Consider the following 26,163-nt stretch of genomic DNA (forward strand, 5'->3'; position numbering starts at 1 on the left):
CACTCCTTATTCTTGCCTTCAAAGGACTCAAACGTGTTTACAAAGAGAGCACGAGAGTTCTCTGTGTTTATTTAAAAGTGCAGACTTTAATAAACAGGCTCTTTTTTAAAAGAGTCCAAAGAACGCGCAGGGGAACCAATCTTCTCCCTTTGTTTTTGGCATCAGTCAAAACATAGCACGCCCCTTGGCTTCGGCTTAAATGAGTTTTGTTTCTTCACCAAAGTTCACCGTTTATAAAATACATTTGAGTGTTGACTTTGATCCCCTCACAGGCGCAGCTTGAGGTTGGTTCAAAGTTCTGTATCGTTAAACACAACCACATGTGACCGGGGCGGTTCGTGTGTACCAGCTGCCAACATCTACACTGGAAACAGGAGAGGTAGGTGAGGCCAAGATTGAGGGTGTGCCCTCCCTCCAAGCCTTCAGGAGAGTCTCGCTCCTGCAGACCTATTCCCATCAGACACTTTCACCCTGGGCAGAGTTGGGTAAACTCTGGTTTGCCAGAGAGACTATGCTGAAAGAGAAAGGTTTGCTACACAATTCTGACAGCCTGAACTGACTCTCTGAAACTCATGGTAAGAAGGAACTGACTCCTGATGTCCTCTGACCTCCACATATGAACCATGACGAATAAATGCCTACTATACACACACACACACACACACACACACACACACACACACACATTAAATAAATTAATAAATAAAATAATTAAAAATAATCCAATAAAAATGGAACCGATCCAATGGCATTAATACTAATAATCTTAGCAGTTAGGAGCATCCAGAGTCTAAGGCCGTTCATTCTTAGCTACAAAGTGAGTTTAAGGCCAGCCTGGGCTACATGACTCCATCTCAAAAAACCCCAAAACAAGCAAATAGAAAGTCAACCTAATTAAAGTAAAATAATTAAATGTAAAATCTCATATTCCTTAGTTATAAGATACTGGAAGTATAGGCATTTAAAGTCCGTGTGTGTGCATGTGTGCATATGCATGCATGTGTGTACATATTCACTCGTGTACATCAATATAGACAGGAAGTCAGGGGAGCAGATAAAAGGATGAAGGTAGATGGGTATAATCTCAAACTCACCCTAAAATAGATGAGCGAACTAAAACTTTAGACTTGGTGGTGCACTTCTATAACCCTAGCATGAAAGAAGGAGACGCAAGAAGACCAGGCGTTCATGACAGACCTTGGCTATCTAGCACAATTCTGCCTCAAGAAAGGTAAGTGGGTAAATAAGTAAACAACGTCAAGACTGATTTCTTTAAGAGAATTCTTTAAGCTCTGTGGCTGTGGAGGCTGCCCGCCTGGCAGGCATGCTACCTGTCTTCACTCTGAAGAGCCTAAGCTACGTTCTAGGCTTTGCCTCTCTGCCTGAGGCACCTTGTTTGATCCTGGAGCGTTGAACAAATTGTGGTGGACCTAGACCTTCGTCATGATGTTTCGTGAGAGACCCTGACTCATCAATGAGATGACAGATTAGCTTGGCAACTACCACGAAAGATTTCTCTTAAATTGGGGATGGCCAGGGGCATACAAATGAAACTCTTCCTGGAGATGGTGATGATGTCTGGGACCCCAGTGCTCAAGAGCATGAAGATTGTGATTTCAAGGCGGGCCTGGGCCTTGCTTCAATACAACAACAAAAGTACATCTTAATGGAGCTCTCCCTTATCTCTCTTCAGGGCTTCTAAAGATGATGCCAGTGAGGTACAACCAGGAGGGCAGCTAATGAGAAGGAAAAGGCAGAAGCAGAGAGGATCCTTGAAGACACTCATCCATTGTTAACCCATTCCTCAGTTCCTAGAACGGAAGGAACAATCTCCGTTATCACTTAAGGGGTTTGGGTGACAATTTAATTATGAAACAATCATTTCCTCCATAATTTACCCATTCACAGAGAACCACGTGGCATTTGGACGATTTTTTGAATCGTACCATCATACCCAGAAATTGCTTTTCAACATTTCTACCACCTGCCAAGAAACCTTTTAGCTCTCAGGCCTGTGTCAGTTACCCCTCCTTACTGAGAAGGAGCATCTGACAAAAGCAACTTAAAGGAGGGAGGGTTTGCCTTGGCTCAAGTTTAAGGAGTACAGCCCTGTGGTAGAGAAGGCAGTTGAGACAGGAGCTGCAGCAGTTGGTCACATTGTACCGATGGTTCAGAAGCAGAGAGTGGTAGGTAGCGGACTGAGCTGGAAGACCTCAACAAAGCCCACTCCCTCCATTAGGCTCCACCCTGAAGGTTCTGCAAACTTCCAAACAGTGTAACAGCTGGGGAGACTGACCAAGTTCAAACAAGAGCCCACGAGTGGCATGCTATATCAAACCATATCATACATCCACCAATTCACTGTGGCCCTGAAACCCACACATTTCTCTTTCCATGGGACTGTCCATACTCCAAGGTGGAGTCACAGTGCACTGGTCTTTCCTGGGTTGTTGCCTAATGTTTTTGAAGTCCATGCATATCGTATCATCAATTCTTTGCTCCTTTTTACTAAATGTAAGATGTTCCACCATGTGTCTATACCATATTTTGCTCATTTGTTCATTAGTTGCTGAATATTTTATTGTCATAAACAAAGACCTCATGAATATTCATGTGCATGGTTTTACATAGTCATATTTTTCATGTCTCTGGGGTATTTAGCTCAGAGTGGAATTGCTGGATTATTTGGATAATTGTGAGTTGGAAGTTTGTTACCTGCAGCTAAAAACATCCTGATACGTACCTAAAGGTCTTGATGTGCTTTCTGGTGCTGTGGCAAAAACACCTTGACCACAAAGCATGTTGGGGAAGAGAAGGGTTTCTTTTACCATAGAACTTAAAACTTATCAGCCAAGGAAGTCAGGGTCATAACACAAAGCAGGATCCTGAGGGCAGGAACTGAGACTGAGTCCATGGGGGCTGCCTGCTTTCTTATATAACACTGGACCGTTTGTATATACAGCCATTTTTTTTTCAATAGAGGTTCCCTCTTTCCAGATAAGACTAACCTGTACCAAGTTGAAAAAACTTTAGTCAGAACACTAAGTAAGTGATGCAAAGGTGCCTTGATGTCTCCACATGCTCAGCTGCCAGTGGAAGGCCTTTTCTGTCCTTGATGACACTAACAAGAGATATTTTCCATCAGACTAGCAAGCATTTTTTGTTTTCTTTGACTTTTGTGATACCTGATGTGAGGTGCTAGATATTTCAGAATCCTGAGAAACTATCATGGGACCCACAGGCTCTCTGTCAGAGTAGAAGGTGTCTTTCCACAGGAAGCATATGTCATCCAATAGTCACACTTTGATGGGTCCCTTCATGCATGAGAAACTTTGGTAGCCTCCAGGATATTTTTTAAGTATCAATCATTTCAAAATGGGTCAGCTCTACATTTTTTCTTCACAAACCTCTATCCCTTATCAAGTTTAGAAATGATTGTCAGGAAAAGACTAATGATTTGGATGGGATGAGACACAAAACTGGAGGCTAGGGATGAAGAAATAAAGAAGAGGAAAGAGGAAAAGACACATGCCATTCTTTTAGGACCCATAAAAGCCCATCCTGGATTTCTTTGGAGAATGAAAGGTGGCAGGGTGAGGTCATCCTGCTTGCTACCCTTGCTGAGTAATTTGGGATAGTTTTTAATAAAAAATTTGCTTTCATTTAAGTGTGTGTGTGTGTGTGTGTGTGTGTGTGTGTGTGTGTGTGAAAGAGAGAGAGAGAAAGAGAGAGAGAGAGAGAGAGAGAGAGAGAGAGAGAGAGAGAGCGCTCATGTGAATTCAAATGCTCATGGAGACCAGGTGAAAGTGTCAGATCCCTTGGAGCTGAAGTTACACGTGGTTGTGACCCATGTGATGTGTGTAGTGGGAGTCAAACTTGGTTTTCTGGGAGATAGCAAGGACTCTTAACCTTACCCATCTCTTGCCCATCTCTCTAGTATCAGATTGGGATACCTTTGATAGGTTAAAAAAAATAGCTGATGTTCTATGAATGAATGGATGTAGATGGACAGAAGGATGGGCGGGTGGATGGATGGACAGATGGACGGACGGATGGATGGATGAGCAGGCATGACTATTCTAGTAGGAAAGGGGACTGTAATAGTGAAGTCCATCTGGGAAAGTACAAGTCACTTTAGGCATTCCAAACAAAAAGCATTTAATTACACAGTACATTGGTTACACAGATGTTAGAAAGCTGAAAAGACAGAATGTAGATTCTTGAGTAACTCAGAAATTAAAACTATATAAGCAGAGTGAATGTGTAGCTCAGTGGTTGAACACTTGTCTAGTTCACATGCAGCCCTGTTCCTAGAAGTTGTGATGTAACCAAAGACTGAGCTGGGATCAGCAGCCCCCAGGGCTGTTGCTTTGTCACTGGAAGGAAGACTCACCTCACTAATGTCAGGGATGTGACAACTTTCACATATTGAAGTGATGGGGGTAGGGGAGACCAGAGGATGAGAAGGAAGGATCTTGTAATTCTGTATCCCACTGTCCAATTCCCCATTAGTGCTCTTGATTAACACACCTGTCGGAAGCTGGCATAGGAGACTGTAGTTTTCAAGTCTCAGTCCCAGAACCACAGAACACTGATAGAATCATCTCTGTGTTCATTCTTGTAATAAACAGCGGTTAAGTAATGAGCTTTCTGATTGACACTCATGTATAATCTTTGACATTTCACATAGCAGTAACAACCTTCTAGATGTAACATGCTCCGAAATATAGCAATCTTTTCTACAGATAAATACAATCCAAAAGGCAAGTAACAGAGTCCCCATGGTCTGGTCCCTATTTCAGATCGATGTAAATTCCTCTCCTAACTTTCCTCCTGATAACACCATGTTTCTGTAAGCCAGAGAAAAAAATTATAAAGTTAGGTCACGACAATGAAGCTTTCATAAAACAATGGTTCATCGGGTCATTCCAGAATCCTATTAAGCTCCATGCATTACTTCTTTTGCTATGAAACAAAGTCTAAGGCCAGAACTCATGGCCACAACTAAGATAATGCCAGATATTCACAACAGGAATGCTACCAAGGCAGTGCAAGGGAGAAGTAAGTCCATCCAGTGTAAGGTAGGGTCTGTTCCAACAGATCCTCCTGACAGCTTCTACTCTTTAGAAAAAAGTCCAGTGGAGTTACCCTTCTTGCAGGTGGCTCTTACAATCAGTGTGCTCAATGCATGTCTCTGCCATCAACAGATTAGGCATTCTGTGGTGCTGCAGCATACTTTACTGTGGTGAAGAAATGGCCCTACCTGGAGCCATGCGTGAGGAACCAACATGAGCATCTTACACATGGCCATCGAGTAAGCAGCAGAGGGCCTGAGAGGGTGACACTACCCACAAGCAGACTGCATTCTTTATTCATCGGATTATTGAGAGCTTGCTGGAAATGTCGCAGAGTGAATAATCGCATAGAGTGGAAATATCTTCTCACTCAGAGCCCTCTCTGAGACACGCACCCACCCCCACAGCATTTCTCCAGTTTCCATGGGGTTCCAGAGATGTAGAAAATGCCAGGATTTCATTTCCAAAGCAGAAGAGTTGCTGCTCCTTGCACCTCCCACCATCGGGAATATCTATAGATTCCCAATCTCTATAGATTCTGAGCGTGGTGAGTGTGATGGTTTGTATATGCTTGACCTAGGGCGTGGCACCATTAGGAGGTGGGGCCCTTTTGGAATAGGTGTGTCACTGTGGGTGTGGACTTTAAGACCCTCGTCCTAGGTGCCTGGGAGCCAATCTTCTCCTAGCTACCTTCAGAACAAGAGGTGGAACTCTCAGCTCCTCCTGCATTCAGCCCCTCCTGCACCATGCCTGCCTGGATGCTCCCACCTTGAAGACAGTGGATTGAACCTCTGAACCTGTAAGCCAGCCCTAATGAAATGTTGTCCTTATAAGAGTTGCCTTGGTCATGGCATCTATTCACAATGAAACTCTAAGACAGTGAGTTAGTCCACCAATAGGCAGTGACAGTGGAGGCTTTAAGGGCTGAGCTTCTCATTTTCCATTTGTAAGTTCTCCCTTGAGTCAGAAGCTACCACCATTGCATCACAATAACTAACATGGGCACTGGGCTGCAGGCCAGCACAGGTGATGGTCCCTTTGTGTGTCACACTTGACAAAGCACAGGATTCCACCTGGATCTTAGCCTTCATTGTGACACGGAGACAAGCAGGTCAACACCATATCATTTCCCAAGACATGCGCCATTTCTAGCACCCTAATTAAACACATTTGGCAGGGATGAAGATATTCTAAAGAGACACATGTATCCTTCACTATGGACCCTAAGAATCTGGACTCCACCCCACCACAGTGAACCTCTTGCTAAGAGAGTCGAGAAAGTCTAAATCCTGGGCTAGCCAAAGATGATACTTTTCTTCAGGAAAGAGATTGACTATTTGACAAACCACCTTACAGATGAGCAGGACCACACGTTGACTAGGAACTACGTAAATATACATAATTGGATGTCACCCTCAATTTAGGAGCCCAAAGATGGATTTTGAGGGGTCACTAGATCTCCCAGTCTCTTCCCAGTGGAACCTCATTTAAAAAAAAAAAAACTTCTCTGTTTATCACTGTTAATTTGGCCTTTTAAATTATCCTATTGGGGTGACATAATCTACTTGTTAGGACACAGGCTGTAACCCTAAGTCCAGAAACAGTAGGAGGGTATCAGTCAGGCTCTGGTCAAGCAAGAGAAGGCGTGCCAGGCGTGTCAAGCCTAGAATCAGCTTAGCAGGCATTGGGAAGGCCAAATAAATAAAAAGCCAAGAGTCAAGAAACTAACAGGGTCTGTAGAGGAAAAGAGCAGAGTGTTGAGAAGGTCTTGCAGCTGGAGGAGGTGTCCCATTTGGACCTTGGTGGTGGCAGTGGTGGGGACTCTATATAGTTCATGCTCCACTGCTGATGGTCAGGAACTGTCAGCGGAGCGGGGCCAGCATGGACAGCTTTGCTTTGCTAGAACTTGAACCTCAAAAGGGACATTCACAGGCTGAGTCTGGTGCTTAGTTGGGACTTCAGGCTGTCAGGCTTTTGTTCTTTTGGGAAGGAGGCTTGGCTATGACTTGGACCTCAGAGATAGAAATCAGCCCAGAGGATACTCAGATCACGAATGGGGTAGGAGTGTGCCTGGCAGAGGTCTCTTGGGTAAAAAAGCATGACTGGCTCTACAGCCACAAAGGGAATCCAGCACAGCTACTTCTGTCACCTCGATGCAAGCACAGTGTGGCCTGTGGGAGCAGTAATTAAGTGGGCAGCTGGGCTCTCTTCCACGGCTGCCAGCCATGCTGATTGGCACTGGAAAGCAGGAAGGCAGCCCACCCTGTCTCCTTTAAGTGCCAGCTGGCCAGGGAGTCTGAGGAGGGAAGCTGAGAGAGCTTCTTCAGCCTCAAGCAGGGAAGGGGCATGGAGCTGAGACACTGCAAGGAGACAGCAGAAACAGAGCAGAAGCCCTGAGTCTCATACCAGCCCTGATACTCACAAGATGACAATCCCAAGACTCGACTTGGCCTTTTTACGAGTTTGCTTAATTTAAAAAGGCACGCAGCATCACTGGCCATAAAAGGTAGCTCTGGACTAGCAAAATAGTGAAAGTGTGAGGCCTGAGTCTGCTCTCCACAGACAGGTGGGGAAGCGCCACAGAGCCAGGTATAAGGAAATGAGATGGCTTTAGTGGGGAAGGCTGGTCAGCGCTAAGCCTGATTCATTGCATTCAATCCTCAGAACCCACATGGGGAATGGAAGACTTGAATCCTAAGAAATGTCCTCTATCCTCCACACATGGTCAGACACTTAAAAAACAGAAGGAAACAACATATTAACGTAAAAACAAAGATCTAAATATAGCAACATGCTTCTGATCCTAGCACCGAGGAGGTAGAGTCACGGTGATTCCTGGGGCTCCCTGGACAGCCACACTAGCTAATGAAGACATAAATGGGATCAATACCTATGCATGTGCTCTGGGCAACCTGAGTGCCATTTTAGCAAAAGACGTTGCTGAGACACTCAGTCTGTGTATCTGTGTAGAGAGGCTGCGAAAGAGGTTTGTCTGCCTTGAAATATGTCACCCCAGCTGCACATTCCACACAGATAAAATCATGAGTGAGGGAAAACCCTGGCACATGTGCATGGTAGACAGGCTCTCTGCCACCCACCAGGCCAGACAGGGACATGTGAGACAGGGACATGTGCTCGGTAGAAGGCTCTTTGCCACCCACCAGGCCAGACAGGGACATGTACTTGGTAGACAGGCTGGGTGTTACCCACCAGGCCAGACAGGGACATGTACTTGGTAGACAGGCTGGGTGTTACCCACCAGGCCAGACAGGGACATGTACTTGGTAGACAGGCTGGGTGTTACCCACCAGGCCAGACAGGGACATGTACTTGGTAGACAGGCTCTTTGCCACCCATCCCACCAGACCAAACAGGGACATGTGCTTAGTAGTAGACAGGCTTGTTGCCACCCACCCCACCAGGTCAGACAGGGACATGTGCTCAGTAGACAGCCTGGGTGTCACCCATCAGGCTACACAGGAACGTGTGCTCAGCAGACAGACTCAGTGTCCCCCACCAGGCCAGACAGAAACACAGCTCTGATCTCAGCACCTGAATCAGATACCAGGTGCTAAAGACAGAGTGAAGAGATTCAAGTTTAATATCCTTGGGACAGGTGGGGAATGACAACTGGAAATCTGAGGGTCTGGGGGTGAAGCTCAGAATCTACTGCTTGAGTGAAGGGTAGCTCCTTGGCTGCTGGGAATATTTTGTGGAGTGAGATGGGGCTGAGAAATCTTGGAGTGCCCCACAAGAGAGGACAGTGGGGCTCCCCATCTTTGCTTTCACCAGAGTTCTTTTGTGGCTTTAATTGTCCTGGAACTTGCTTGTTTCAAGGGCACATCGAGGTCAGGAGTCTTCATTCAGCCTGGCAGGTAATGGTGACCAGTGCTACACAGATAATGAACGTCACCCCAGGTCCTGTTGCTAGCCAGTGTGCTACTGAGTTAAGAAAATAGCAGGGCTTGGGGATTTAGCTCAGCGGTAGAGCGCTTGCCTAGCAAGCCCAAGGCCCTGGGTTCGGTCCCCAGCTCCGAAAAAAAGAAAAGAAAAAAAAAAAAGAAAGAAAATAGCAATTGCTGTAGGAGTGACCCTCTCAGCATCTTCAGCGGGTGCCCTATTGATGCTTGAAGAACCCCTGCTCCCCTTAACTCACTCAGGGAAGGCAGCTTGTGCTTGTGCTGCGTCTGCTCCTTTATCAGGGTCCTGGGCAGAGATTCGCACTAGCTTGCTGCCATGTATCGCACTGCTTGTTGTAATCCGTCTGTAACTTACATCAGGGCAGTGGGTACCAACTAGAAAGTCGGTCGGTGGCTTCCGAAGGCTCCTGGTCTGTGCTGCCAAGGGGGGGGGGGGAGGAGCAAAAATCTGCTAGCGGATTCCCAACTAAGAGTCAAGCCATTGAAAATTCCATTCCACCAAATACATCTCTTTTAAGGTAATGGAGGGGCTGACTCTCAGGGTTAGAACTCTGGCTTCCCTGTGGAGGCCGTGTTTGGTTCCCAGAACTTATATGGGGTGGCTCACTCTAACCGCCTGTAACTCATGCTGTGGGAAATCCAAGTGCCACAATCTGTTCTCTGAGGGCATTCGAGTGCAAATTAACATACTGATAAGCAGTCAAACACATACACACAAAGTAAAGCAAACAAATACTTAAGACAATGGGTGGCGGTTTGTTCGTGAGATAGTGCTTTATTATGTAATCTACACTGGCCTCAAACTTACTAAGCAGTCCAGACTGACACTGAATTCAAATTTCTCCTGACTCAGCTTCCTGAGCATAAACCACGGGCACCTAGCATCAGGGGAGGGATTCTGAAAACAGTCACTAGTCACAGTTGCCTCTCACTAAATAAGCAAAGCAAAGCCAGGAGTTTACATGCCTCAGTGCCTGAACTCCCGACAGTCCCACAACTCTCACGCCTACTGTTTTTAGTTAGAATCTGCATGTGCAGACAAGAGTGTGCCCAGTGGGGACTGAAGAGAGAGTTCAGGAGTTATGGGCACCGACTGCTCTTCAGGAGGCCCTGAGTTCAATTCCCAGCTCACAACCATCTGTAATGGGATCTGATGCCCCCTTCTGGCATGCAGTGCAGATAGAATAGTCACACATAAAATAATTAATTTTTTTTTAAAAAGAGAGACTTTTAAAAAAAATGGAGTGTTCTAGGTAGAAGAACCTGGTGAGTGCAAAAAGAGACACATTGGATGGTGCAGTCAAGTGGAAAAGAAGCTGGAAGACAGACGGCACAGCATGGGGGTTTTAAATAATCTGCCCTTACAAAGGCCCTCCACACTGATAGAAATTGCACTATGAATAGATGGAGAGACAGCTCAGAGAGCTTGGTGCTTTTGCAGAGGACCTGAGTTTGGTCCCCAGTACCTATGTTGGGCAGCTCATACCCAGCTATAACTCCAGCTTCAAGAAGATCTGACAGCTTCTATGGCCTCTGGGGACACCTGTGTACAGGAGCACACACCTACACACAAATACACACAGATAATTAAAAATGGATCTTAAAAGGGGAGATAGCATTTTATTTAATTTTTATTTATTTTATTACTTTTAATTTTTTACAATCTACTCGTTACCCCCCTCCCAGGATGTCCTGCCACAGTTCTTCATCTTATTGCCCCCATCTCCAAAAGGGTGTCCCCACCCCACGCCCCAGCACCAGGCTTCCCCACTCCCTGGGGCCTTTAAGTGTCTCCAGGGCTAGGTGCATCTTCTCACACCGAGGCCAGACCAGGCATCCTCTGCTGTATGTGTGTCGGGGGCCTCAGATCAGTTGCCTGGGTGGTGGCTCCAAGTCTGAGAGATCTCAGGGGTCCAAATTAGTTGAGACTGCTGGTCTTCCTATGACATCACCCTCCTCCCCAGCTTCTTCTAGACTTTCTTTAATTCAACCACAGGGGGCCCCAACTTCAGTCCATTGGTTGGGTGTAAATATCTGTGTCTGCTCAGTCAGCTGCTTGTTAGGCTTTTAGAGGACAGCCATACTAGGCTCCTGTCTGTACGTACACCATAGCATCAGTAATAGAGTCAGGCTTTGGAGCCTCTCCCTTGAGATGAATCCCAATTTGGGCCTGTCACTGTACCTCCTTTCCCTCAGTCTTTTCTCCATTTTTGTCCCTGCAGTTCTTTTAGACAGGAACAATTCCAGGTCAGAGTTTTTGACTGTGGGATGGCAACCCCATCCCTCCACTTGATGCCTTGTCTTTCTACTGGAGATGAACTTGACTGTGACTAGTGACTGTCAAGTTCCTTCTCCCCACCGTAGGGCATTTCATCTAAGGTCCCTTTCTTTGAGTCCTGTGATTCTCTCACCTCTCAGGTCTCTGGTACCTTCTAGAGAGTCCCCCACCTCCCACCACCGCCAACCCCAGGTTGCATATTTCCATTCATTCTGCTGGCCTCTTCCTTCCTCTGCCTCCTGTGATTGCTTTCTTCTCCCTCCAAGTGGGATTGAAGCATCCTTACTTGGGCCTTCGGCTTGTTAACCTGAGTTCTGTGGATTGTATCCTAGGTATTTGATTTGTTGTTGTTGTTCTTCTGGGGCTTTCAGGTGTGCTATTAAGTTGCTAGTATAGAATCTCTCTCATTTCTTTACCAGGGCACTTAGGGCTATGAATTTTCCTCTGAGCGCTGCTTTCACTGTGTCACATAAGTTTGGGTATGATGTGCTATCATTTGCATAAAATTCCAGGAAGTCTTTAATTTCCTTCTTTATTTCTTCTCTGACCAAGTTATCATCAAGTAGAGAGTTGTTCAATTTCCATGGGTATGTGAGTTTTCTGTTGTTTTTGTTATTATTGAAATCTAGCCTTAATCTGTGATGATCTGATAGGATGCATGAGATTATTTCAGTCTTCTTGTACCTGTTGAGGTCTGTTTTGTGACCGATTATGTGGTCAGTTTTGGAGAAGTACCATGAGGTGCTGAGAAGAAGGTATATTCTTTTGTTTTAGGGTGAAATGTTCTGTATTATCTGTTCAATCCATTTGGTTCATAACCTTTATTAGTTTCACTGTATCTCTTTAGTTTCTGTTTCAATGACCTGTCCATTGATGAGAATGCAGTGTTGAAGTCTCTCACTATTACTATGTGAAGTTTAATGTGTCTTTTGAGCTCTAGTAAAGTGATTTTTTATGAATGTAGGTGCCCTTGCATTTGGGGCATAGATGTTCAGAATTGAGACTTTCTCTTGGTGGACTTTTCCTTTGATGAATATGAAGTGTTCTTCCCCACCTCACTTGATAACGTTTGGTTGAAAGTTTATTTTATAGGATACTAGAATGGCAACTCCCACTTGCTTCTTGGGACTATTTGCTTGGAAAACTTTTTTCTATCCTTTTGCTTGTAGATAATGTCCGTCTTTGTAATTGGGGTGTGTTTCTTGTATGCAGCATAATGCTGGATCCTGTTTGTGTATCCAGTCTGTTAGCTTATGTTTTTTTATTGTGAAATTGAGTCTGTTGATATTGAGAGAAACTAAAGACAGGTAATTGTTAGTCCCTGTTATGTTTGTTAATGTAGGTAGCATTAAGTGTATGTGATTCTCTCCTTTTGGTTTTGTTGTGAGATGATTAATTTCTTGTTTTTTCTTTGATAGAGATACCTTTCTTGTGTTGGAGTTTTCCTTCTAGAATCCTCTGTAAGGCTGGGTTGGCACATACATATTGTTTAAATTGTTATGAAATATTTTGGTTTTTGCATCTATGATGATTATAGTTTTGCTGGTTATAGTAGCCTGGGCTGGCATTTGTGTTCTCTTTAGCTCTGCATAACCTTCTTCTATGATTTTGTTGAAAATGTTTTCTGGTTCTTTGAGCTGAGAATTTTTACTCTCTTCTATTCCTATTATTCTTAGGTTTGGTCTTTATGCTGTGTCCTGGATTTCCTGAATGTTTTAGGTTGGGAGTTTTTATATTTTGTATTTTCTTTGACCGTTGTATCAATATCATATAAGATGTCTTCTATGCCTGAGATTATCTTTTCTATCTCTTGTACTCTATTGTTGATGCTTGCCTCTTGACCTCTTTCTTAGATTTTGCGTTTCCAAGGTTGCCTCCATTTGTGTTTTCTTTATTGTTTCTACTTCCATTTTTAGGCCTTGGACTGCTTTGTTCAATTACTTTGCCTGTTTGATTGTGTTTTCCTGTATTTCATTAAGGGATTTATTTGTTTCCTCTTTAAGGACTTCTGCCTGTTTGCCTGTGTTTTTCCTGTATTTCTTTCAATGAGTTATTTATATCCTCCTTAAATGATTCTATTATCTTCATGAGATAGAACTTTAGGTCAGTATCCTGGTTTTCCAGTGTGATGGGGTATCCAGGGCTTTCTTTTGTGGGAGAACTAGGTTCTGATAGTGCCAAAGCATTCTGGCTTCTGTTGTTTATGAAGACCATAAGCTTACCTCTCACCATCTGGTTATCTCTGGTGTTAACTGGCCTGGGAGTCTCTGTATGGAGCCTGCGTCCTGTGTCCCTAAGTTATTGCAGGTCTCATGGGAGATCTGTGGCCCTGGCTGTAGCAGACCTTCTGGGAGGCCTTCAGATTGTGGGGTCTTCAGAGGGGCATGCACCCTGATGATCTGTTATCCTGGCTGCAGTGGATATCTTGGGAGGCCTTCAGACTGTGGGTCTGTTGCCATGGGTAGAGCAGACCTCCTGGGAGGCCTTCAGACTGTGGGTCTGTTGCCATGGGTAGAGCAGACCTCCTGGGAGGCCTTCAGACTGTGGGGTCTTCAGAGGGGTAGACAAGCTGATGATCTGTGCTGGTGGAGGACACAGGCCAGAAGGGAGGTGGTTGGAGAGGATGGGTCCCGAGTCAGGAGACAGCATTTTAAAGGAAGACATCCAACATCTACAACTGTGTTAGAAAACTTAATCTTTTTAGGTTTTTGAGAAATTTTATAATTTATATTAATTATAAGAGGTGAAATGATGCAAAGATTATTAAAGAAACAGGGTACCTACCTTTAACTCTTGTAGGGAAACAATATTCATAGACTGATTTTTTCAAATGATATAATTATTAATATATATTATATATAAATGATAAACAGATGTATACAGATGGCAGATAAGCAATAGATGATTGACAGATACTTAGAAAATAAAATTTTTATGAATATTGTTTTATACAAATGGCTTCAGGGCTAGCCTATTGTTCTGGACCCTCTTTCTTATATATGTGTCAAGTGCGTATGTATCAGGCCAATATAGACAAATGTAACTCCTTTGTCTTAGTTGACATGTAGGATTTTATGTCAATGAAGGCACTATCATGGCTTCATGTCCTATCAGTGATTGTGTCTAGCTATTTGACTCAATAAGCAACAAGGCAAAAATGTCTATACATGTTTAATTTTATGTTTTAGTACCTTTATTATGTGGTAGATTCTTACACTGAAGCTTATATACAAAATGTAAACATTGGCTTTATCACTCTCTAAAGCATATGCAGTTATGCTTGCTATACTGCTCGGCAGTTCACTTAGAACTATTGCAAGCCTAACTCCACATATTCCAGCATGACACCTAAGTGGCTACGCAACCTCTGCCATGCCAAAAATTTTAAAATAGTTTATAAGATTACCAGATACTTGACACATTTTCTAATTTCCCCCAACCATCCATTATAACTTTTGTTCTGGCCTGGATTAAAGCTAGATTAACCTACTACATTCAATTTTGTATATCTATTGATCTATGTCTCCTGTAGAGAGGAAGAGTCTATCCAAGTTTGTCTTTAATGACAGCATTTGACCTGGCCAGTGTATCTTCTATAATGTATGACACTATGAAGCTCTCTGATTATCCCACCCATGGTACCACTTCCCTCTTCAATTCCAGTGTGTCTGAAGCTATCATTTAAAGCTAGGGGCTTGTTTATCTACACACTTCTGGCAGGTCTAAGAAAATGAAATACACATGAGCCATTTGCTCAGTAAATAACTACTTTCAACCTTTATACTATCGATTCCTCCACCCAGCATTGTAGTGTGGCATGTTTCTACCCGTAATGCCCCTTTCTCTACATCGCCAACTGCTCTGTGCTTTATGCTTCTTTTAATTTTTGCCGATTTGATTGTTTTTGTTTTTGTGGTTTTTTGGTAAGTGGTTTAACTATTTTGTGTTTTCTGGCCTGCTGGGAAATCCATCAACTAGAGGGCTGTTCATTTCTGTGGAGATGTATTTTTGCGTTCTGTATTTAGACAATGTAATTCAATTAAAAAAGAAAGCTCACATTCCCTGCAGGTAAAATAATATCAGTTCTTTTTTATACTTTCAACAGTACAATGAGGGTGTGTCTTAAGCAGGAGATGCCTTGGGCACGTGGCTTTGTCTGTCTTGGGCTCATCTATCCTTGTGTTTCTGAAAAGGCAGTGGAAAAGGCAGCACCCTTCCATGGCCTCCTCAACGCTGGCAATGACATAATCACTTCCATTGGTGAGATAGTCACATAACATCCTTAGATGATTTCCCGTTGGATAATCACTGTCTGGGCATGGCACAAGGATGCACAGCCATCTCTGCCACTTCTTTGTCCTGTTTTCCTAAGGGCTTGCTTCTCTTTTCCTGTCCTGTGAACAGAGTTTCTCTGAAGGACTGACATTCATATGCATTTCTTCACACTACATTTTTGTGCTTCTGTGTGTTATTCATGTTTATATTCTATTTAGTATCCTTTGCCCACAGTTTTAAAGTTCTTATTCATATACATGTATATATATATGCATTCATACATATAAATATATAAAATCATATTATATATTTCCCAACATATTATCGATTCTACTTTCATTATTGATTCTTGTGTTTTGTTTTGTATCTTGAAACAAGGTCTCATCTAGCCCAGGCTAGCCTGGAACTTGCTATGTAGCTGAGGCTGGCCTTGAGCTCCTGTCTTTTCTATATCTATCACCCAAGTGTTGTGATTACAGGTGTGCACCAGCACACACGTGTTTTATGACTATAGGTTTGCACCAGCAAAGTTGGACCTCTTTTTTCTCCCCTACCTTACTAAGAAGTTACTCCTAAAATTATACTAATAATGTTGCAAATTTCTTCTGAAATTTCTATTATTTAACTTTCTGCACCTTAATGGATCAACCTGGACTTTTTTTTTAATGTTATACAAATTAAATTCTAGGTTTGTTTCCTTTTACTTGGATGGCACCTGGTCATCACTGCTTATTAAACACGCTACCTTTTCTGAGCTGGTTTGCAGGGACACTGTTTATATGTTATCTTTCGTTTTTCAGATATTCATGAACCTAATTTTAAATTCCATTTTCATCCACTGATTTTTCTACATTTACTTTTCTACATAAGTTATACAATGTTATTTATATTCAGCTCTAAGAAAATAGGAAGCCCATTGAAATTTCATTAAAGTAACTTGGAATGATGGACAAATTTTCCAAATGAAATCTTCCTATGTAAAAGCATGGGCCATTTTTTTTCATTTACTTATGATTTTTGATACTGAGTATATTTAACACTTATAGTCATAAGCATGATGAACATTTTGATAAGTTTATTTCTTTCTATATGTTACATTTTTCACATATAAATGAAGTTGACATTTTAGACATTTTTCTCAATACATTCATTCTGCATGTGGATGTGTGGGCATATGGCGAGGCAAGGAGACAACTTGAAGAAACAGTATTTATTTTGTAAGTTTCTGTCTATCTAACTGTCTTATCACATTCTATAATCTTTGCAGGGTAGCATTTTCTGCTTCTCTGGATATGTGATAAAGCCTCTGTAATCAGATACAGCTCTTCCTTCTGCTCCAGAGTTAAGCCAGTCAAACTCATTCCTACGATGGCCAGAAAACCGATCTCCAAACAGAGTTGGTACAGCTTCTGAGGAATGAAAGGTTTCATGGAAAGAGGTTTGTTTTAGTTGCTGTTTATTGCTATGGAGAGACACTATGACTAAGGCAATTCTTATTTATGTGTAAAAAAGTAATAAGGGTCTGCTTACAGTTTCAGAGAGGTGGTTCACCGTCATCATGGTGGGGTACAGACATGCATGGCACTGGAGCAGTAGCTGAGACTTTACATTCTGATCTTCAAACAGCAAAGAGAGAGGGAGAGAAAGGGAGAGGGAGAGGGAGAGGGAGAGGAGGAGAGAGAGACAGAGAGAGAGAGAGAGAGAGAGAGAGAGAGAGAGAGAGAGAGAGCGAGCCTGGTGTGGGCTTTTACTAAACCTCAAAGTCCATTCCTAGTGACACATCTTGTAATCCTTTCCAAACAGTTCATTAACTGGGGACTAAGCATGTGAATAAGTATATTCTTATTCAAACTACCCCAGGGTTCTCAAGTAAAGAAAACTGAATATTTAAGAAAGTTTGTCTGGGATGGGGATTTAGCTCAGTGGTAGAGGGCTTGCCTAGCAAGCACAAGGCCCTGGGTTCGGTCCCCATCTCCTGGGGGGGGGGGTTGTCACTATCGATTTTTCATTAGGTCAATTGTACTTCAAAAATTAAAGCAAAATAAAAACATTTTCAAACAAACAGAAACCAGAGTCAAAGCAGTAGGAGATAATGGTGACAGTCAATGTTAACTAAGGACACAGAGTAACAGCGGCATGTAGTGTCAGTTTCTTTCCCTGTTGCTACAAGAAAGTACCCCACAACAAAAGCAACTTAAGAGAGAAAGAATTTACTCAAGGGTGTGGTCCAACATGGTGAAGTCTAGGTATTGGTAGCTTTAAGTATCTGATCATATTGTATCCACAATTGGAAAGCAGAGAGAACAAACTCAACCCTGATGATAATCTCACTCCTTCCCATCTTACCCAGTCAGGATCTGAAAGATAAGGTTGCCGATTTCAATTATTGCCATCAAGACAATCCCCTGCAGGAATGCCAGAGGCTCACCTCTCAGAGGATTCTAGATTCTGTCAAAGTGGCAATCAACACTAACATCCATCACAAACACAAACCTGGAACTACAGAAAACTGTGAGGAGCAATAGAATGGTAACCGTGTGATGAAACTTTCCCTCTTACTTTATAAGTATGCATATGATAGTTAGTAAAACAAACATATTTTCACCAGGCATGTCGATGTACATCTGTAATCCTGGCACTTGGAAGGTAGAAGCAGGAGGAATACAAAGCCAGCCTCTGACTACATAGTGAATTCAAGGCCAGTCTGAGGTGGTTCATGAGTCTCCCATCTCTTTTTTTTTTTTTTTTTTTTTTTTTGGAGCTTGAGACCGAACCCAGGGCCTTGCGCTTGCTAGGCAAGCGCTCTACCACTGAGCTAAATCCCCAACCCCGAGTCTCCCATCTCAAAATGAAAACAAAAACATTGTAATTTGAGGTATATAGTAGACATGATTTCTCACATGTGACAACAGAGCACATGGGTGAGACCAGGACATGGACAACAGATTCTTTCATTTGTAAATTGGTACAATATTGACTTTAATGAGAATATGGGTATACCAAGTTTCACAGTGGCAGGCATTCTGGAAACAACTTCCAGAATGTAAATAAGAAATATTGGCATTGAGCTTGTCTTTGATCAGTTCCATCAAGATCCAACAGTGTTGGTCTTGATCACTTGACCTTCTGGATCAGTGGAATCACCAAAAGGACAATGACCCTTTCCCATGTTTCTATACATCACCTTGGGAGAGTCTGCCCTTCCATGGGAGAATAACCCATCAACTGCCTCAGCCACAGGAAGCTTCCTATTTTAGAACATTGAATGTTTATGGCTGCTTGTGCAACATATAAGCAAGAGTTGGCTGATATGTTCTGATTTGAAAATGGGAATGAGAGAAGGCAGTGAAATGTAGGGAAATCCATTACTAAACATAAAATCCTCTAAATCACAGTCTAGCCAGGCTCAATGGCTCATGCATCAGTCAGGACATGGAGGTAGGAAGATCAGAAGTTCAAAGTTATTCTCAGCTAGCCTGCAAGTTTCATGAAACCTTGTCTCCAAAAGGAAAAAATGAAATTAAAATTTCCTACACAATTTGAAGCCTGATAAGACATTTAAGCTATCACTGCAGTGATCTGCCTTGTTCCCCAAACTCTTCTGTTCTGCACAACCCCTACATCTAAAACAGTCTGTGGTCCACATGTGGTACTCAATAGCTCATTGTCCCTTAAGGAAAGACTGTAAGGAAGTAAGCTGGTGGATGAAAGGAACAGGTTGGGTAGCAAAAAGAGTTAGCCATGGCTGTGATGGAGGCATACTGGTGAGATTTTGAGGGCAACCACACCTGGTTTAGTTGGGAATTAGGTTTAGGAGACAAGTAACAGGACTGGTGTAAGACTTTAAGACCAATCAGGTAATGTCTATAACCTCAGCAGTAGGAAGGGGTAAAGGGAAAGGTTTGAGGTCCCTGGGCTACATAAGGAGACCACACTGAAGGAGGGGGAGGAGAGGGAAGGAAGAGGAGGGGAGCAGAGGGAAAGGAAGAGAAGGAGAAAGAGAGAAGGAGTAGGAGAAGAGGAGAGAAGAGGAGAGAAGAGAAGGGAAGAGAAGGGAAGGGAAGGGAAGGGAAGGGAAGGGAAGAGAAGAGAAGAGAAGAGAAGAGAAGAGAAGAGAAGAGAAGAGGGGGAGAGGAGAGGGGAGGAGAGGAGAGAAGGAAGGAGAGGAGGAGAAGGGAGGGGACAATAGGAAGGGGAGAGGAGAGAAGAGAGGAAGAAAGAAGGAGGAGAGGAAACAAGAGAAGAGAATAGAGAGAGAAGAGAGAGAAAAGGAGGAGAAAATGGAGAAGGGAGGAGAGAGGAGGAGAAGAGAAAAGAGAAGAGGAGAGGAGAGGAAGGGATGGGAGGGGAGAAGAGGAGAGGTTATTGGAGGTGCTCAAGGTTACTGGAATTGCACAAGCTAGACACCGGATCATAGTATTAGAACAGAAAAGGCTGAAGACATTATGGTTTATCATCAACTGCTCTTGAAAATGAGAGAAAGGTAGAAGGATTCAGCAGAAAGGATTAATCTGGGACAAGACACACATGGAACTGACCTCTAGAGGACAGTTAGGTGGCTTTCGCAAATACTGGGTTTTTACACTCTAAAAGCATCTACATCGGTAGTTGAAAATAGAGCCTCAAATCTCCAGAGATAAACTCTAAATTCACAGACTTGGCTCAGACCTGGACATGAGAGACGATAATATCACCAAGGAAGGATGAGGGAACACATCTAGAGAAAAGGAGAAGAAAGAGGCTCTTGACAAGTGGTCGTTATGTCTACATAACCCCACTTGGGGGAGAAGAGACAAAAGGGCCCAGTGGGCAGACATAGAGAGCAAAAAGTAATGCCCCAGGTCATTCTGGAGACTGGGTAGACAAGCATCCAGTGGCTTTGGTTCCTAGAGGATCGTCCTGACTGATCAGTAAGTCAAGGAGACTGCAAAAACTGGATTGTAAAGGCCAGAGCACAGCGCAAAAGGAAGAGCAGTGGAGTGGGGCTGTGGCCGATTCAGCTGCTGGAGACCTCAAGTGTACCAGAGAAACAGGAAGGGGAGACGCTAGGGATGGCAGGAAGGCCCAGGCATCAGGTAAGAAGGGAGGAGCGAGCATGGGGAACTAGGTGCAGCTGTGGCTCTTCAGTGCTGGCCTGTCTCCCTCTACACTTCAAACTGTGGCTTCCGGGAAGGCCAATCCTTCCTGATCATCCCTGACTGCAGTTGCTGGCCTCAGGGTGAAGCAAGGGCAGACGGCTTAGTCTAAGCCTCAGACACCTTGACGCTGTGCTTTTGCTGTACCCTCTTTGGTTCATTACTGTTCTGTCTTTCAGGGAGACCCTGGGCAGGCAGTATTTTCCCAGTCACAAGGCCAAACGATCAAAGTCAGGAAAGGGCCCTTGTTCTTGCTGTTCCCAAGACAGCCTAACACTACCCTGTGAAAGCTTTCATGGAGTGCTAACTGTTCCAGCAAAACCCACTTGAACTCTTACCCATTCCTTGCATCTGACCCTGCTATTCCTGGAAAATAAACCCCAGTTAACTAGCTCCAAGGAAAGAGACAACAGATGAGGTGGACAGATAGATAAAGGATTTCTGTTTTGTTTTAATTAAGATAAAAGGTCTCATCTATGTGTCCCTGGCAGGTCTAGAACTCACTTTATAGAATAAGCTGCCCTTATTCACAGAGGTTCACCTGTCTCATCCTACCTAGTGCTGGGACAGAAATGAGTGCCACCACTCCCAGCTGAGGAAAAGCATTTTGGATGTTCGTAACAGGTATACTTAGACCTCAGGACATCCAGGCATCCCTGCATGTATGCAAACTCCCAGTAATCTGCGTGTGGGGAGTTATACTGAAGCAGCCATCTTCTAGATGATGGTGACAAGGGCTTATTGGGAACCAGGGGCTCCTCTGGTCACTTTATCTTGTGGGGAAGTCAGAGCAGGCCTCCTCACCTCTCCCGCACACTCATAAGGCAGGAGACTCAGGCCTAGAGAGTGAGAAGCTGGCCAGACTCTTAAAGGGGAGGAAGGCAGTAAGGCTGAGGTCTGAACTTGCTGCCTTACACCAGAGCCGCTGTGTGAAGCAGCCTGTGGTTGGGCTACATCTGTTTTCTTCATCATACTGGACAAGCAGAAAGGATAATTTGAATTTTGTACTTTTATAAAACTGGGTGACCATATGGTTACGAAACATTTGTGAGTTTTACATCCCAACAAGTTGTCTGTCATATTTAGCCTAAGAGGTGTTAGTGGCCGAGAGGGCACACCTCAGCAAGCAAAAGCAGGGGTAGGGTGCCCTAGAAAGCCATGTCTGTGTCACTGTCCTCTGCAAGAGTCCTGACAAAGCGCAGGACTGACAGACACAGGATATACAGACACACAGGGGCAGGCACCTGCTGGAGCAGGGTACGGCAAGGGTATGGCTGGGGCTGGGGCTGCAGCTATAAGCATAACAAAGCCTCTTGTTCTGCTAAGTAGGCCAAGGAAGTGCCTTCTGACTTCCTGCATCTGTCCTCCTGCTGTCATCCTCAGGAGTGCTCAGCTTCAAAAGGAAGAACATCTCTTAAATTAGAACAACAATTATGAAATAGCGCAAGTCAAAATAACTAGGTGCATACATTTGTGTGCATATTCAGCTCAGTTAGTTTATAAATCTGCCAAATAGCCTGTGTGTGGAGTAAGGTTTTCTGCATCTTTGTGAACCATTCTTGCAAAGCTGTGTGACTGACTTAGTGATTGAGAATGGAGAAGCTCTGGTGAGGGCAGGCCTCTGCCGACAAGAACACATTTTCTTACTGTTGAACAGTGGATTGCATGGTTGAAGAGTTTGAGACTCTTAGGTGAGAGCAAACAGGATAGGGGTTGGGAGTGAAGTGAGGCTCCTCAAAGTACAGCAGTCCTTCCTTACCCACAGGGAACATAGCTCTCAGATACCTGAAATCGTGCAAGGTGACAGATCCTATACTAATGTTTGCCTCCTATCTATACATACCTATAACATTATTTATCAAACAACAACAAAAACAAAATAAAGTAAAAAATTATAGCAGATTGTAAAAGAAAAGTTAAATGAGCATGGTCCCTCTCAGAGTATTTTACTGTACTGAACTCATTCTTCTGTGATGGCCGGAAGCACCTACTTGCCAAGATGAAGGACGGCAATGTTCTTTGTGGCATCACACTAAGACACTATCTAACGGTACTTGAACACAAGCACCATGATGCCACAACAGACATTCTGATAACTGAGATAGGCACTAGGTAACTGAGGGGGAGGTAGTACATACCCTGTGGCTACGGTGGACAGGGAGATGATTGATGCCTGGTGGGAAAGTGGCACCAGACAACTGTGAATAAAAGTAATGTCTTTGCGGTGGTTTGAATGTGCTGGGCTCAGGAGGGGCACTATTAGGAGGTATGGCCTTGTTGTAGGAAGTGTGTCGCTGTGGGTTTGGGCAATGAGACCCTCCTCCTAACCACGTGGGAGTCTCCAAGCAGCCTTCAGATGAAGATGTAGAACTCTCAGCTCCGTCCTGCCTGGAGACTGCCATGTTCCCACCTTGATGATAATGGCCCTCTGAACCTGTGAGCCAGCCCCAATTAAATGTTGTCCTTATGGGTTGCCTTGGTCATGGTGTCTGTCCACAGACTAAGACTGTCCTGAAAGATGCAGCAGTGGAATTATAGATTGTTCTATAATAAACTAGTGAGTGCTGACAGCCATTTGCAATACTCTAGCCTTAAACTAGGGTCCCGCGCTAATGAAGGAATGCGGGCCGTGTAAGATGAGGTAACGGGATTGTTATTAGTGACATTGACTATGGATGTGATGTTTACTGTGGAAGAGAACATTCTTTACTGGACTCGGTAGCCCAAAGAGACTTTAAATCTGTGATCCTCTTACCTCAGCCTCCCAACGGCGTGCGTGCGTGCGTGCGTGGGTGTGTGTGTGCCTCTCTTTGTGTGTATATGTGTGTACATGCATGTACACACACACAGGCTCACACACAAACACACACACACACACAAACTCACATGAAAACGAATACAGAAAGGGGACAGATACAAGAGTGCAAAGGAGAGAAAACCAACACAGGAGGCAAAATTAGTGATTTTAGCAGAGAATACAAGTTTCATTTTGTGAATCATTCCTTCTTTTTGCATGTTTAAAAATTACCAAAATAGGAATTCGGAGGCAGGATTGATGATGCTTAGGGAAATGTGGGTGAAGTTGCTGCAAGGAAGGTAGATGATTGATTCCAAGTGGGAGATAAGAATAGCAGTGTTCTCCTGAGCTGGAAAAAGGTATCGCTGCGGAGGACTATGACTCAGAGTGTGCGGAAACTCCGCCTGAGCTCGCCCAGCGTGGCTCATACACGCGAGTGCCCAGGGTGGCCAAGCTTGAAGGACGAGGGATCTCCCCTTACTTTTTGCTTTGCCAGGTACAGAGGACAAATGCTAGTCACCAGATGGGAAGAGAACGGAGCAAAGAGAGTGAAGGCACAGGTACTCGTACCTGGAGGACAAGCAGCCTGTATAATTGTGTATGTTCCAGCAGTGTTTTCCCGCTCCCGTCTACTACCCTGACTTTGGTAGAAGACCCTCTGTGGCTCTCAGTCCATTTTGGCTCCTTCATCTATAGCTATCATTCAGTACCTCCAACACCTCTACTTATAGTCATAATTTTGTAGTATGAGCCAAATCACATCTTTTTCAAGTTTTCTGTCAGGTCCTATTTTAACTTGTTACAAAAAACAAAACAAAAAAAATCAACTTTTTTAAAGTATAGGATAAAAACTGATTGGTTAAGTGATATATGCATGTACCCAGGTCCTCGATTTAGAAATAGCTGCATAGCTGCATTGTGCCTGCCTCCTGGCGTGAGCTGATACCAGTCAAGCAGAGAGAATAATCCAGAAACAGAAGGTCTGGGCCTGGGTACTCTGACGCTTCCTTTCTTTCCATGAAACCTGTCACAAATATGAATTGTGGCTTTTCCAGAATAAACTTTCTTGCAAAGTCTGATTGTAAATGCCATTGAGTTCAGGGACAAGATTGTTGCTTTTCTGCAATCCAGCAGGTACTTTATCCAGAAGAGCGCAGAGACCATGATGGATTCTAAGACAGGGAGGAAGATTGATTCAGCCTAAGAAGCTTTATGCTTCTTTTGTTCTGGGGACATGGCTGAGTGTTTGCTGAATGGAATCATGGGCTGGCTAAGTCTGCTCCCCTTTAACCCTGGCTGTTAGAGGATCAGAATCACATCGGATCCCCATCTGTGATCAAAGCTGTGTGCCCTGCACCAGGAACTGGGGCTGCCTTTGCATCCTTGTAGCCCAGGTCGGCCTCAAGCTTCCTCTTTAGCTGAGGACAACCTTGAAGTTCTTTTCCTCCTGCCTCCACCTCCCACTTGCTGGGATGACATGGGTGCTCCCCCATGCACAGCGATGCTTGTGACTTCTTATTCTTTCCTAGCTGCCACTGTGTAAGTCACTTTGACATCTCAGGATGAGGAGGCGTGGGAGTCAGGAAAAGAGCAGCAGCTGAACCTGAAATATCCCCAGGCTGTTCCTCCAGCAGGCTGTCCCCAGGATGCATATGTGCCAGCAAACCCCAGGCCACTTCTGGGGGACATGTGCTGTAGCACCTGACCTCAGCTCGCATTCAGTATAAGAAGGGCAAATGTGATGTGCAGGTGCTATAAAGGAAGAGTGTGCTGCTGCAATGCTCTACCTGCCCAAAATGTCACACCTGCATGACTCCTAATGACAAATAAGCTGCACCCCAAGACCTGGGAGAAATCAGAACTGCATTGCAGACCTACTGTACATTATGTCATAGTCTATGACAATTCTTTAATAGAAACCATTATCCCACCTTTCTCTTTTCCATGTGTGCAGTTTTGCATGTGTGAACACATGTGCAGATTTGTGTGTATACATGTGGAACCCAACAGTCTACCTTGAGGGTCATTCCTCGGGAGCTATCCACCTTGTCTTCTGGGGCACAGTCTCTCTTGGCCTGGAACTCTCCAATTAGGCTAGTACTGGCCAGTGAGGCCCTGGGATTCCTTTGACTGTGCCTGCCAGACTGGGGTTATAGGCATGCATCACCATGTCCGTCCTTTTCAAGGGGAAATTGAACTCAGATCCTCCGCACTACACTGACTGATACGTGGCATAGCCCCACTGTTCCATTCTGTATATGAAGAACCTAAGGGTCCTAGAGAGTAAGTTGCCTGCAGTCAAGTGGCTACAGAAAACAGTAAAGGATGAGTTCATGTCATAAGGCATCTGACTCCGGATTCCTGGCACTGCCTGCCATACCTACTACCTATCCATGCCTGTTTCCCCATGTGTCCTATGCTTAAGTGTCATTTCCTTTTTCTCCCAGGTGAAAGGGTTGCATAGGAGAAGAGCCTTAAAAGCATAAAGCTACGTGGAATAAAGTAAAAGATTCACGAGAAAACTGGTCAGTTGGATTCAGAGTCCAAATGTCAAAGAAGAGATCTTGCACCAGAGAGGCATCCATGAATGTCACAAAGCTTGTGGAAACTGCTGGAGAAGTCTATCAGGCTATGTGAAATGTTTCTAATCCCAATATTTAAATATTGCTCTGGGTCCGGCCAA

The 26,163-nt window shown here is 44.0% G+C and overlaps 1 long non-coding RNA gene across 1 annotated transcript; it reads left to right on the forward strand.

The window, feature by feature from the left end:
* Positions 1–5,722: 5,722 nt before the first annotated feature.
* Positions 5,723–26,163, forward strand: LOC108348576 (uncharacterized). The gene is made up of 3 exons (XR_001841940.3): positions 5,723–5,874; positions 16,816–16,986; positions 25,928–26,163. It is a non-coding gene; the product is annotated as an uncharacterized LOC108348576 (long non-coding RNA).

Source organism: Rattus norvegicus, chromosome 17 (assembly GCF_036323735.1).
Source record: "Rattus norvegicus strain BN/NHsdMcwi chromosome 17, GRCr8, whole genome shotgun sequence".
Lineage (NCBI taxonomy): Eukaryota > Metazoa > Chordata > Mammalia > Rodentia > Muridae > Rattus > Rattus norvegicus.